Genomic DNA, 12,930 nt, shown 5'->3' with positions numbered 1-12,930 from the left:
GGCTGAGAAAAATCTTCCATTTTTGGATGCGTGGCTATTTATTAATTCTGTTAAATACTCTGAAGTACCCTGAGGCATATATCCTCAACCCTCTAAATATGATGCAATCCTTGGACTTCAGTGTTCTGTAAATAATCTAGATCAGCTGATGTCAGGGGATGTGACCCTATGGCATAAGTTCTGGGCTTCCATCCAGCAGCATTTGAATAGTACGTGCTTTCAAGTTGGCCTTTCCACATCCAGAATCCACGCTCCACAACTTTAAATCTGTGACTCACCGCATCCTCTAAAAGTAGTTAATATGCCTGAAAATGATCTGCAGATATTATGGAATATGCATTTCTTGTGTTCAGCTACTTCTGTTGGCCAGAGTTTCTGCTTTATTTAAGGATAGTTTCTTTTTTTGTTTTTTTTTTGTTGTTGTTGTTGTTGTTGTTTTGCGGTACGCGGGCCTCTCACTGTTGTGGCCTCTCCCGTTGCGGAGCACAGGCTCCAGACGCGCAGGCTCAGCGGCCATGGCTCACGGGCCCAGCCACTCCGCGGCATGTGGGATCCTCCCGGACCGGGGCACGAACCCGCGTCCCCTGCATCGGCAGGCGGACTCTCAACCACTGCGCCACCAGGGAAGCCCAAGGATAGTATTTAAAGGAGCACAGTGTCTCACTAGTTGAGGCCCTTTGGAAATGTCAAATATTAATTGCTCAAGGGGCACTATTGGAGGATTTGATGGTGAACACCATAAGGCTTAACATCTCAGTTAATACTCCCCTACGTGTAGCATTGAGACAGAGAACAAGGGTTTGCAAGATGGAGTGCAGTGCCCTTGTAGGAGGTGAATTCCATTTTTGAAATTCAAATCTCTAACTATTGACTAACAATGGTGGTAAGAAAAGTGTCTTAGTCAACATCACCGTAGATATCACCCCTCAATGTGCTCCAGACTTGCTTCACAGCTACCTACTTGGCACCTCTACTTGGATGTCTTAGGCAATCTTGAACTTAATATGTGCAAAACTTCGTTTACTATCTTCCTCCCAGACTTTTCCAGTCTTAGTAAATGGCTCCATTATTCACCCAGGGTTCAGGCTGCAAAGCTAGAGGTGAGCTTGAATCTTCCCTTTCCCTCACAACCCACTTCCAAATCCTTCAGATCCTCTTATTTCTATCTACAAAATATATCTCACACCCAAGAGCCCTCATCCTCTTACACTGGCTACTGTAATAACCTTTCAGCTTGCTCCCCTGCTTCCACCCCTGCTCACCAATGTCCATTATTGAACCAGAGGCCAGAGTGATCTTTCTAAACAAGGCAGATCTTCTCACTATCCTACTCAAATTCTTCCAGTGATTTCTCATCACATTTACAATCCAGTCAAAGCTATTTATTATAGCCCAGCAGGCTCTGCAAACCTCTGTGACAGTGCTTCTTTCCTCCAGGGTCCATTCTAGTCTAACTGGTTTTCTTGCCCTTCTTCAAACTCACCAAGCTCATCTCCATCTCAGGACCATTGCACTTGCTGTTCTTTCTGTGTAGAATATTCTTCCCCAGATGTTTCCATGGCTCATTCCCTTAGTCCTTTCAGGGCTTTGCTTCAATGTCACTTTTTCAGTGAGGCCTTCCCTAACCATGCTATCAAAAATAGCCCTTCTACATTTTCTATTCCTTTACCAAACTTTAATTTCATTTATAGCATGTATCACTTCTGACATATTTAAATATACATTGAATGCATGAATGAATGGTGTAGCACTCTTACCAAGAGTGCTAGGGATTGAATTTTACCACCTAACATTGTCCAACTTTCTACAATATATAACGGCTATGAATGTTTTCCTCTGAATAGAGTGTGTATATTTCTCTCAGAACACACTTTCCTCTGGCAGTAAAAAGAATACCTTAATCCTTTCAAACCTATACATTAATGCTTTTGAAACTGAGTCCAAACTAACCATACTAACATAAAATTTCAAGAACATAAAGGCACAGAAACACCAACCTAGATATCAGAAGGAATAAGAATTAATAGCACTGCGTCACAGATTCCCACTGCATGCAAACATCTTTCCCCTGCAGCAGTGGAATCGCAAGATATTACACGAGACATACCCGTGTCCCCTGCATCGGCAGGCGAACTCTCAACCACGGCGCCACCAGGGAAGCCCGAGGGTGGGGTTTTATAAGCAGGTGAGACAACAAAAAAACACCTTGCCTGTGTAGTTTCTTGTTGACTCTGGTGTGGAGTCTTTGGGGATGAAATCACCACAGGGAAGTATTTCCGGTATCTCCAACACAATTTTAGAATTTTATATTGTTACCTTTTTCCCTCTCAGCCTTTATCGAATACCACCTTCTACCCACAGGCCAAGCTAATACAGGGCCTAGATGGTCTGGCAAGGGAGTATTGATTTGATGTAATTGTCAGCATGGAGATTCCAGCTTTGTTTGAAGGAATAGAAATGATATTGGAGATCTTGTGGAGAAACCCTGTTGTGTTCTAGGGTCAGTGACAGGTGTCTGGACCTCCTGGGTCATGCCTCAGGCTGAGTGAAGCATACTCTGGGATCAGTCATGGGCCTCATCTCTCAGATTCCCCCAGTCTGCTTCTGGTTCCTCCCAAGCTCCCAGATCTCATTTATACAGGCCCCAGGGGAGGGGGGGTGCGGCACAGTTATTTCTTCCTACCTCATTTCTAGAGAGCGGGCCAACATTCCATTGTACAATAGTCCTGAGAGCCTCTAGGTTACATGAATTAAAACTATGCCATATAGATGTCTATGCATGTAGATGCACGGAGACTAGAGAAAAAATCCTTCGTCTGTTAAAAAGGTGAGGTGCTGAGTGATCTTTTTCTTTTTCATTTTGCTCTTATTGCTATGATATTATTTATGTAAAAACATTTAAAACTCAAGAAAAGGAAAAACAAACAAATTCTCTCATCCATAACATATTTCTTTTGATGGTATGTGGAGTGGGATTTTTTTCAGAGGCTTTATCTCTGCCAGCTTTAGTTATTTAACTAGCACTTCTTATTTTCCCTTCCAAGATTGGTGATACATGTCTTACTCAGTCAAGTTGGTGGAAGCCTTAGGAAAACTTGGTAACATACCAAGGTGAACAAGAGTTATATATTCACAGGTTGAGCTTCATAAATTCCTGTCTCCAAAAATCAAGCCCTGCTGATAAGGTGAGCTCCTGCTTGTTCAGAAAGGACATTCCAGAAAGAACCTAGGTTTGGGGAGCTGAGGATATGAGTCAGTAACTTGAAAAACCGAGATAGCTTGTTAACAAAGGTTTTTAAAGTCAGGGGAAAAAACTCCACATTGAGTTGAAGGAGATTTTTCAATTTCAGATTACACAGCACTTCCAAATGAAGGGGAAATGTCAGAGATTTATTGTTTTCACTATCATAAGAGAACATCCTCTAAAAAGATTGAGATTTGGAATAGTTCATAAAAATAATCTGAAGGACATCATAATAAACCTGGGAGGTTATTTCCTGTTTTTAGCGGGCTTGGCTTGAAGACCTCACCACCATAAAAATGAATGTCATGTCTAATTTTTATTTGGCTCTCTGAGTCCCTTTATGCAATAAATTCATTCCTTTTCAACTCGCTCTTACCTAAACTATTCATAAGACAGTATATAGTTGTTGATCTTTCGTGTGGTTGACCTTACCATCCACAAATTATTTTTGGATGCTATCATCTTCTGTTTCTATTTTACTCACATGCAACCTGTATTTTTGCAAGAGCTAGGCAGGGTGGGGTGGGGGGCTGCCATTTAAACCTACCATTTAATTACCTCTCTTCCTTCTTTTGGTGAATGTCTGAGTCAGCTACAAAAGTAAGTTTATTCATTCATTCAACAAACATTGCTGAGTAACACTGTTTTCAAGGAGTGTACACTCAGAAAGGAAATAATTACATAAAAAATTATACACAGTACACAGACAATTTAAGGCAGGATGTGGCACAACCAGCTAGAGGAATTTTGAGGAGGATCTTTTTCATCCAGGAAATGGAGGAAATGAGTGTCAAGATGGGAAGGGCATACAGAGTAGGAAGAACCACATGAGCAAAGTCAGGGAGGTAGGAAAGCACAGAATACATTTGGAGTGGGCAATGAGCCATTACTGAAGTTTTTAGGCTGGGTAAGGTGCATGCTCAGAGGATGCATTTGGAATAGCAACAGTAAATATATACTGAGGGCTTCTACATTTTTAAGCACGGGGACTACCCAGCAGTGGACAAACCAAACAAACAAAATCCCTGATCTCATGGAGCTTATATTCTAGTAGAAAATGATAATCAATACACAAACAAAACAAATAAAATATGCAGCATTTTAGGTAGTGATAAGTACTATGGAAAAAGCTAGAAGGGGAAAGGGATTGTGTGCATGCCTGATATTGTAAAGAGGGTGATCAGGGAAGGCCTCAGTCGAAGGTTTTAGCCTTCCAGCGAAGGCCTGAAGTGAGAGCTTGATCCCTGTGGGATAACTGGGACAAGAGTGGCAGCAGCAAAAACAAAGGCTCCCAGGTGGGAACACATTTGGAACGTTAGGGGAACTGCAAGGGCCCGTGTGCCTGGGGCTGGGTGAGTGAGGGTGAAGAGGAGGAAATGAGGTCAGAGGTGGGGCCTCATCATGGGGCCTCAGTCACCACTTTAAGGACTTTGAGATGGGAAGGTCCATTGGAGGGTTTAAAGAGTCGAGTGTCATGATCTGACTTAAGATCTTATTGCCACTCTGGGTGACTGGAAGATTATTTGCTCGAGAGTCTAACTTCACTGGTTTAAGGAAGGGCCTGAGCATCTTAGTTTTAAAAGAGTCCCAGATTGAGAACCACTCCTCTAGAGTTTGCAGTATGTTCTCTCGTTCATTCTCTTAACTTGAGTCTCTCAACAACTCTGTGCAATGTGTACACGAGGAAACTGAGGCTCAGATAGGCTTACGTGACTTTCAAGGACACATGGCCTGGAAGGGGTATAGCTAAGATTTAAACCCAAGTTGTTGACTCTTAGTCTAGCAGCGATCTTTCCATCACACACTGATATTGTCAATGGGACCTTTTTTTCCTATCAGTTTGCCACTAATATTTAGGAATTTTGGTGGATTTATCTTATATGCTAAAAACATGCAGGTATTGCCTCTAGTAATTTTTGGTTAATACTATCTTTATGCAGGTATGATTCCATGGTCTGTCACCTTAACTACCCTCTTGCCATTAGGTCATGTTACTCTCCTGCAAAAAAGTGAGATATACACTCAACTTCAGCTATGTTCTAGCCTTGTTATTTGGCCAAAATGTCAAATTCCCATTGGTGCAACCACTATGGAAAACAGTATAAGGGTTCCTCAAAAAATTAAAAATAGAACTACCACACAATCCAGCAATCCCACTTCTGGGTATTTATTTGAAGGAAACAAAATCACTATCACAGAAAAGATAGCTATACCCCTGTTTGTTGCAGCATTATTTACAATAGACAGGATGTGGAAACAACCTAAGTGTTAATTGACAGATGAATGAATAAAGATGTGATATATATATATATATAGGAATATTATTCATTAAAAAAAGGTAATTCTGCCATTTGTGACAACATGGGTGGACCTTGAGGGCATTATGCTAAGTGAAATAAGTCAGTCAGATAAAGACAAGTACAGTATGATCTCACTTATAAATGGAATCTGAAAAAATGCCAACCTCATAGATACAGAGAACAGATTGGTGGTTGCCAGAGAAGGGAAGAGGAGGGTAGGCAAAATGGTTTAAGGTGGTGAAAAGGTACAAACTTCCTGTTATGGGCTTCCCTGGTGACGCAGTGGTTGAGAGTCCGCCTGCTGATGCGGGGGACGCAGGTTCGTGCCCCGGTCCGGGAAGATCCCACATGCCGCGGAGCGGCTGGGCCCATGAGCCATGGCCGCTGAGCCTGTGCGTCCAGAGCCTGTGCTCCGCAACGGGAGAGGCCACAGCAGTGAGAGACCTGCGTACTGCAAAACAAACAAACAAACAAGCAAACAAAAACTTCCAGTTATATGATAAGTCCTTGGGATGTAATATACAGCATGTGACTATATACTTAACAAGGCTGTGCTGTATATTTAAAAGTTGCTAAGAAAATAGATTTTAAAAGTTCTCATCACAAGAAAAAAGATTATAACTCTGTGGTGATGGATGTTAACTAAACATCGTGGTAATCATTTTGTACTATATATCAATACATATATCAATCATTATGTTGTACACTTTTTTTTTTTTTTTGGCTGCATTGAGTCTTCATTGGAGTGCGCAGCCTTCTCATTGCGGTGGCTTCTCCTCTTGTGGCACGCAGGCCCTAGAGCATGCAGGTTTCAGTAGTTGCAGCACTGGGGCTCAATAGTTGTGGCTTTCGGGCTCTAGAGCACAGGCTCAGTAGTTGTGGTGCACGGGCTTAGTTGCTCTGTGCCATGTGGGGTCTTCCCGGACCAGGGATTGAACCCGTGTCCCCTGTATTGGCAGGCAGATTCTTAACCACTGCACCACCAGGGAAGTCCCTGTATACCTTAAACTAATACTGTGTTATAATAACATTCATCTCTACATGAAATTATCTTCTTTTCTTTTTTTAAAAAAATATGCTTATTGTCTGTTGCCCAGACTAAATGGTAAATTCCATGAGAGCAGGAACTTTGTCTTGTTCACTGTTGTATCTTTACTACCTAGACTAGTGCCTGGCACAGAACAGGTGCTCAAAAAATATTTGTTAAATAAATGAACATGTAAAATGACATTCATGATGTTTGTTTTGACTGAGTCCCCAAAGGACAGTAGATAGATGCCAAATACCTGTACATCTAAAGTCAGATGTTGGTCCACCATGTAAGATATGCCAAGAAATAGTGGCTCAGTATTATTTGTCACTCATCTCCAACACATAGAGGGGGGGTGAGCGAGGGGACTGATGACTCATGCAGAATACTGCTTTGAAGATACTTGAAACCTACCCACACCTCCCACAGGGCAAAAAAGAGATGCTTCCCCCTACCTCAAGCTATGTGAGAGGAGCTTTCAGGGAAACACTTGGAGAACTTGATATATGTTGTCTGGAGTCTGGGGGAATACAGGGAACTGGGATCTGATACTTTCCTGAGAAAACCAAAGGCGATTAGAGACAGAGAGAGAATGCTGCAAACCAGCTGCAGGTTCACCAACTGTGGATACGTGTGAGTCTTTCCCAGGAGAAAGCGTACTTATGTCAGCAACTTACTTTGTTATGCACCAAAAATAAGATGGATTAATGGGATGCTAGAGGGGTGGATGGATGGATGGATGGATGTGTGATAAATCAAGTGTAGCAAAATGTTCCCAGGGTTGGTGATAGAAGCCATTTTAAAAGGGAGTCCAGCAAGAAGGCTGCTTGGCTGAGCACCCAGGGGATCCAGCTGAGGGTTGAAACCTCAGAAACCCAAGGGCTAAAAGCTAGGATCATTAGTGACTGTACGGAAGTGACCATGCATGGCATACATCCGAGACATCTGAGTAGCTCTGTCACCTTCCCCTTCACAACCCAAACCTGGAGGAATCTAAAAGCTTGACCAGCGAGTGGTTAAGGAGGAGGAGGTGGAGATGTAAACATAGAAAACAAAATAAAAGTAGTCTGTGCCACTACCCCCACTGCAGGTTTCCAGCCTGAAGCAGGACTGAGTTTGGGGAAAGGAGAAGCTTTAACCGGGAATGAAGTTTGTTTGACCTTCATGAGATTTCATCCAGGGCAGAAAAAGAAGCAGCCCTCAGATGATTTGAAAAAACAGTGAAGTAAAAAATAAAAGAATTTTGGGCTCACACATTACTGAATCCTGCTCATGTAACAAAATACACAAACCTAAAAAAACCCAACCCTGGATGAAAGAATACTGATTTAATTAATATCATATCACATGTTCACTTATTCAACAGATATTTATTGAGCACCTGCTATGTGCCAGGCATTGATTTAGGTAGTGAGGATACAACAGTGAATAAGACAACCATTTGATATAAGTAGAGAAGATTTATTTGTTTATTTAATTTCTTTTAAAAAATTGAAGTACAGTTGATTTATAATATTGTATTAGTTTCAGGTATACAACATAGTAATTCAATATTTTATAGATTATATTCCATTTAAAGCTATTATGAAATTATGGCTACATTTCCCTGTGCTGTACAATATATCCTTGTTGCTTACTTATTTATTTATTTTTATTTGTGTATGTATGTACGTATTTATTTATTTTTGGCTGCCTTGGGTCTTCATTGCTGCGAGCAGGCTTTCTCTAGTTGTGGCGAGTGGGGGCTACTCTTCTTTGGGGTCCACGGGCTTCTCATTGCGGTGTCTTCTCTTGTTCTGGAGCATGAGCTCTAGGCACGTGGGCTTCAGTAGTTGTGGCATGTGGTCTCAGTAGTTGTGGCTCGTGGGCTCTAAAGCGCAGGCTCAGTAGTTGCGGCACACGGGCTTAGTTGCTTGGCAGCATGTGGGAACTTCCCAGACCGGGGCTTGAACCCATGTCCCCTGCATTGGCAGGTGGATTCTTAACCACTGTGCCACCATGGAAGGCCCTATTTATTTTATATGTAATAGTTTGTGTCTCTTAATCCTATACCCCTATCTTGCCCCTCCCCCCTTCCCTCTCCCCACTGGTAAACACTACTTTGTTCTCATACCCATGAGTCTGTTTCTGTTTTGTTATACACATTCATTTGCTTTATTTTTTAGATTCCACATATAAGTGATAACATAAGAGTATTTGTCATCTTCCTCTGTCTAACTTACTTCACTAGGCATAATACTCTTTAGGTCCATCCGTGTTGTTGCAAACGGCAGAATTTCATTCTTTTTAATGGCTGAGTAATATTCCATTGTATATATGTACCACATCTTCTTTATCCATTCATCTGTTGATGGGTACTTGGGTTGCTTTCAAGTCGTGGCTATTGTAAATAATGCTGCCATGAACATTGGGGTACATGTATCTTTTTGAATTAGTGTTTTGGGTTTTTTTTGATACATACCCAGCAGTGGCATTGTTGGATCATATGGTAGTTGTATCTTTAGTTTTTTGAGGAAACTCCATACTGTTTTCATAGTGGCTGCACCAATTTATATTCCCACTAACAGTTTACAGGGTTCCGTTTTCTCCACATCCTCGCCAACATGTGTCATTTGTAGGCTTTTTGATGATAGTCATTCTGACGAGTGTGAAGTGATATCTCATTGTGGTTTTGATTTACATTTCTCTAATAATTAGTGATGTTGATGATCTTTTCATGTGCCTGCTACCCATCTGTATGTCTTCTTTGAAAAAAATGTCTATTCAGGTTCTTCTGCCCATTTTAAAAATCAGGTTGTTTTTTTTATATATAGTTATATGAGCCATTTATATATGTTGGATATTAACCCCTTATTGACTATATCATTTGCAAATATTTTCTCCCATTCAGTAGGCTGTCTTTTCACTTTGTTGATTGTTTCCTTTACTGTACGAAAGCTTGTAAGTTTAATTAGGTTGCAATTGTTTATTTTTGCTTTTATTTCTTTTGCTTTAGGAGACAGATCAAAAAAATATTGCTATGATTTATGTCAGAGTGTTCTGCTTATGTCCTCTTCTAGGAGTTTTATGGTTTCAGTTCTTACATTTAGGTCCATTTTGAGTTTATTTCTGTATATGGTATGAGGAAATGTTCTAACCTCATTCTTTAATATTTAGTTTTCCAGTTTCTCCAGAAAAACTTATTGAACAGATTGTCTCTTCTCCATTGTATGTTCTTGCCTCCTTTGTCATAGATTAATTGGCCATAACTGTGTGGGTTTATTTCTGGGCTCTCTATTCTGTTCCATTGATCTATATGTGTGTGTTTGTGCCAGTACCATGCTGTTTTGCTTACTGTAGCTTTGTAGTATAGTCTGAAGTCAGGGAGCATGACATCTCCAGCTTTGTTCTTTTTTTTTTTTCATTTTTCCCATGCCGTGTGGCTTGTGAGATTTTAGTTCACCAACCAGGGATTGAACTCGGGCCCTTGGCAGTGAGAGTGCAGAATCCTAATTATGGGACTGCCAGGGAATTCCCTCCAGCTTTGTTCTTTTTTTTTAATTAAAAAATTTTTTTTCATCTTTATTGGAGTATAATTGCTTTACAGTGTTGTGTTAGTTTCTGCTGTACAACAAAGTGAATCAGCTATATGTATATATGTATCCCCATATCTGCTCCCTCTTGAGCCTCCCTCCCACCCTTCTTATCCCACCTGTCTAGGTGGTCACAAATCATCGGGCTGATCTCCCTGTGCTATGCAGCAGCATCCCACTAGCCATCCATTTTACATTTGATAGTTTATATATGTCAATGCTACTCTCTCACTTCATCCCAGCTTCCCCTTCCCCCTGTGTCCTCAAGTCTGTTCTCTATGTCTGCATCTTTATTCCTGCCCTGCCACTAGGTTCATTCGTACCTTTTTTCTAGATTCCACATATATGCGTTAGCATACGGTATTTGTTTTTCTCTTTCTGACATACTTCACTCTGTATGACAGACTCTAGGTCCATCTACTTCATTACAAATAACTCACTTTTGTTCCCTTTTATGGCTGAGTAATATTCCATTGTATATATGTGCCACATCTTCTTTATCCATTCATCTTTGATGGACATTTAGGTTGCTTCCATGTCCTCCAGCTTTGTTCTTTATCCCCAAGATTGCTTTGGCAATTCAGGATCTTTTGTGGTTCTGTATAAATTTTAGGATGATTTGTTCTAGTTCTGTGAAAAAAGTCATGGGTATTTTGATAGGGATTGCATTAAATCTTTAGATTGCTTTGGGTAGTATGGACAATTTAAAAATATTAATTCTTCCAATCCAAGAACATGGGATATCTTTCCACTTCTTTGTATAATTTTCAAATTTCTTCATTAATGATATATAGTTTTCAGAGTATAGGTTTTTCACATCTTTGGTTAAGTTTATTCCTAGGTACTTCATTCTTTCTGATGTGAATGTAAATGGGATTATTTCCTTAACTTCTCTTCCTGATAGTTCAGTATTTGTGTATAGAAAAGCAACAGATTTCTGTATATTAATCTTGTATCCTGCACCTTTACTAAATTCATTTATTACTTCTAATAGTCTTTTGGTAGAGACTTTAGGGTTTTCTATATATAATATCCTGTCATCTGTAAATAGTCACAGTTTTTCTTCTTTCCTTCCAATTTGGATGCCTTTTATTTCTCTTTCTTGTCTGATGTGGCTAGGAAAGTAGAGAAGTTTTAAAAGTCATTGAGTGTAATGGCAACCTTCTATATCTTGATAGAGATTTGGGTTACATAGGTACATGCATTTGTTAAAACTAGAGCTCAGTATTTATTTATAGTTTCTTTTCATGCAAAATTTACACGTAATAACATGCACAAGTCTAAAATGCTTGCTGAGTTTTGACAAGTGCATGATCATCACAGCTCTGCCTCCTTCCACTGTCAGCAGATAACCTGCCTGCCATTTCAGTGAGAAAACAGAAGCCATTTGACAGGAATTCCCTCAACTTATAAATGTAGCTGTATCTATCCTTTCTTCCTTTCCTTTTGTCATTGTAAACAACATATCCCTACTCCCATCTGAGGTCAATTTCTTCCCCCGGCTTTTGCATCCTATCCCTCCCAATCTTCTCAGAGGCCTTGCTCTACTGAATTATCCCTCTCCTCCAGAACTCTCATTTCAAGGAGAGAGCTTGTTAAGTATTAATGCTGGATTCTCTCTATTACCTCAGAGTCCTCACACATGCCATTTCCTTTCCTTGGAACAACTTTCCTACTTCTTCCCCCTCACTTATCATAACCCCTACTCACCCTTCAGGTGTTTGCTTACATGCTATTTACTTAGATATGACTTCCCTGACCTTCCATCCCACACTATGGTAGAACCTATTGAGCTTCCTGTTTCATGACACTCAGTTCACCTGTATTTACTTGTTCTATGTACGTCTTGCCCTCAGGACAAATATGGTCTCTGCCCTCAGTGTCTTATTAACTGCTGTACTTCCAGTACTTAGCATAGCACCTGGCACATTAAATATTTGTTGCTGAATGAAAGAATTAATTAAAATTCAATCACATCATCTGTAAATGTAATGTTTTAAAATGTCTTCTTTTGGGCTTCCCTGGTGGCGCAGTGATTGAGGGTCCGCCTGCCGATGCAGGGGACACGGGTTTGTGCCCCGGTCCGGGAAGATCCCACATGCCGTGGAGCAGCTGGGCCCGTGAGCCATGGCCGCTGAGCCTGCACGTCCGGAGCCTGTGCTCCGCAACGGGAGAGGCCACAACAGTGAGAGGCCCACGTACCGCAAAAAAAAAAAGTCTTCTTTTTCTTCATAGGTTTAAATTTTTATTCTAATAGCTATTGCAATCTTTCCCAGGATTGTGTTAAGTTAGAAGGGCATTGTGACATTTTTGTTCTTATAATTTCTTATAATTCTGTTCTTAAAATTTAAATGAATGTCTTGTACATAGAAGATTCTCAGCAAGAACTATTTCATAGTCATAAAAATCCTACAGTGTGGAAAGATCCTTAGAGATCCTATATTTCAATTTCCTCACAGGAATTCCCTGGTGGTCCAGTGGTTAGGACTCCACACTTCCACTGCTGGGGGCACGGGTTCTATCCCTGGTCCGGGAACTAAGAACCCGCATGCAAGCAGCACAGCCAAAAAAAAAAGAAGAGAAAATTTCCTCAGGTCATTCTTTAAGGAAGAAAATCAAAGTACTATGGTATTTTTATGACTGTATTATTACTGCATTATTATTATCTTTTTACTCACATGGGGGGTATCTTATGGCTAGAGACCATAGGGGGACATCCTGAAAATTCAGAATTATTTTTATCTTTCAGTTGTGAAGGAGTATGATAATCTGTTAGTTTATAAT

This window comes from Mesoplodon densirostris, chromosome 4 (genome assembly GCF_025265405.1).
Source record: "Mesoplodon densirostris isolate mMesDen1 chromosome 4, mMesDen1 primary haplotype, whole genome shotgun sequence".
NCBI lineage: Eukaryota > Metazoa > Chordata > Mammalia > Artiodactyla > Ziphiidae > Mesoplodon > Mesoplodon densirostris.
Note: the sequence above shows the minus strand (reverse complement) of the source record.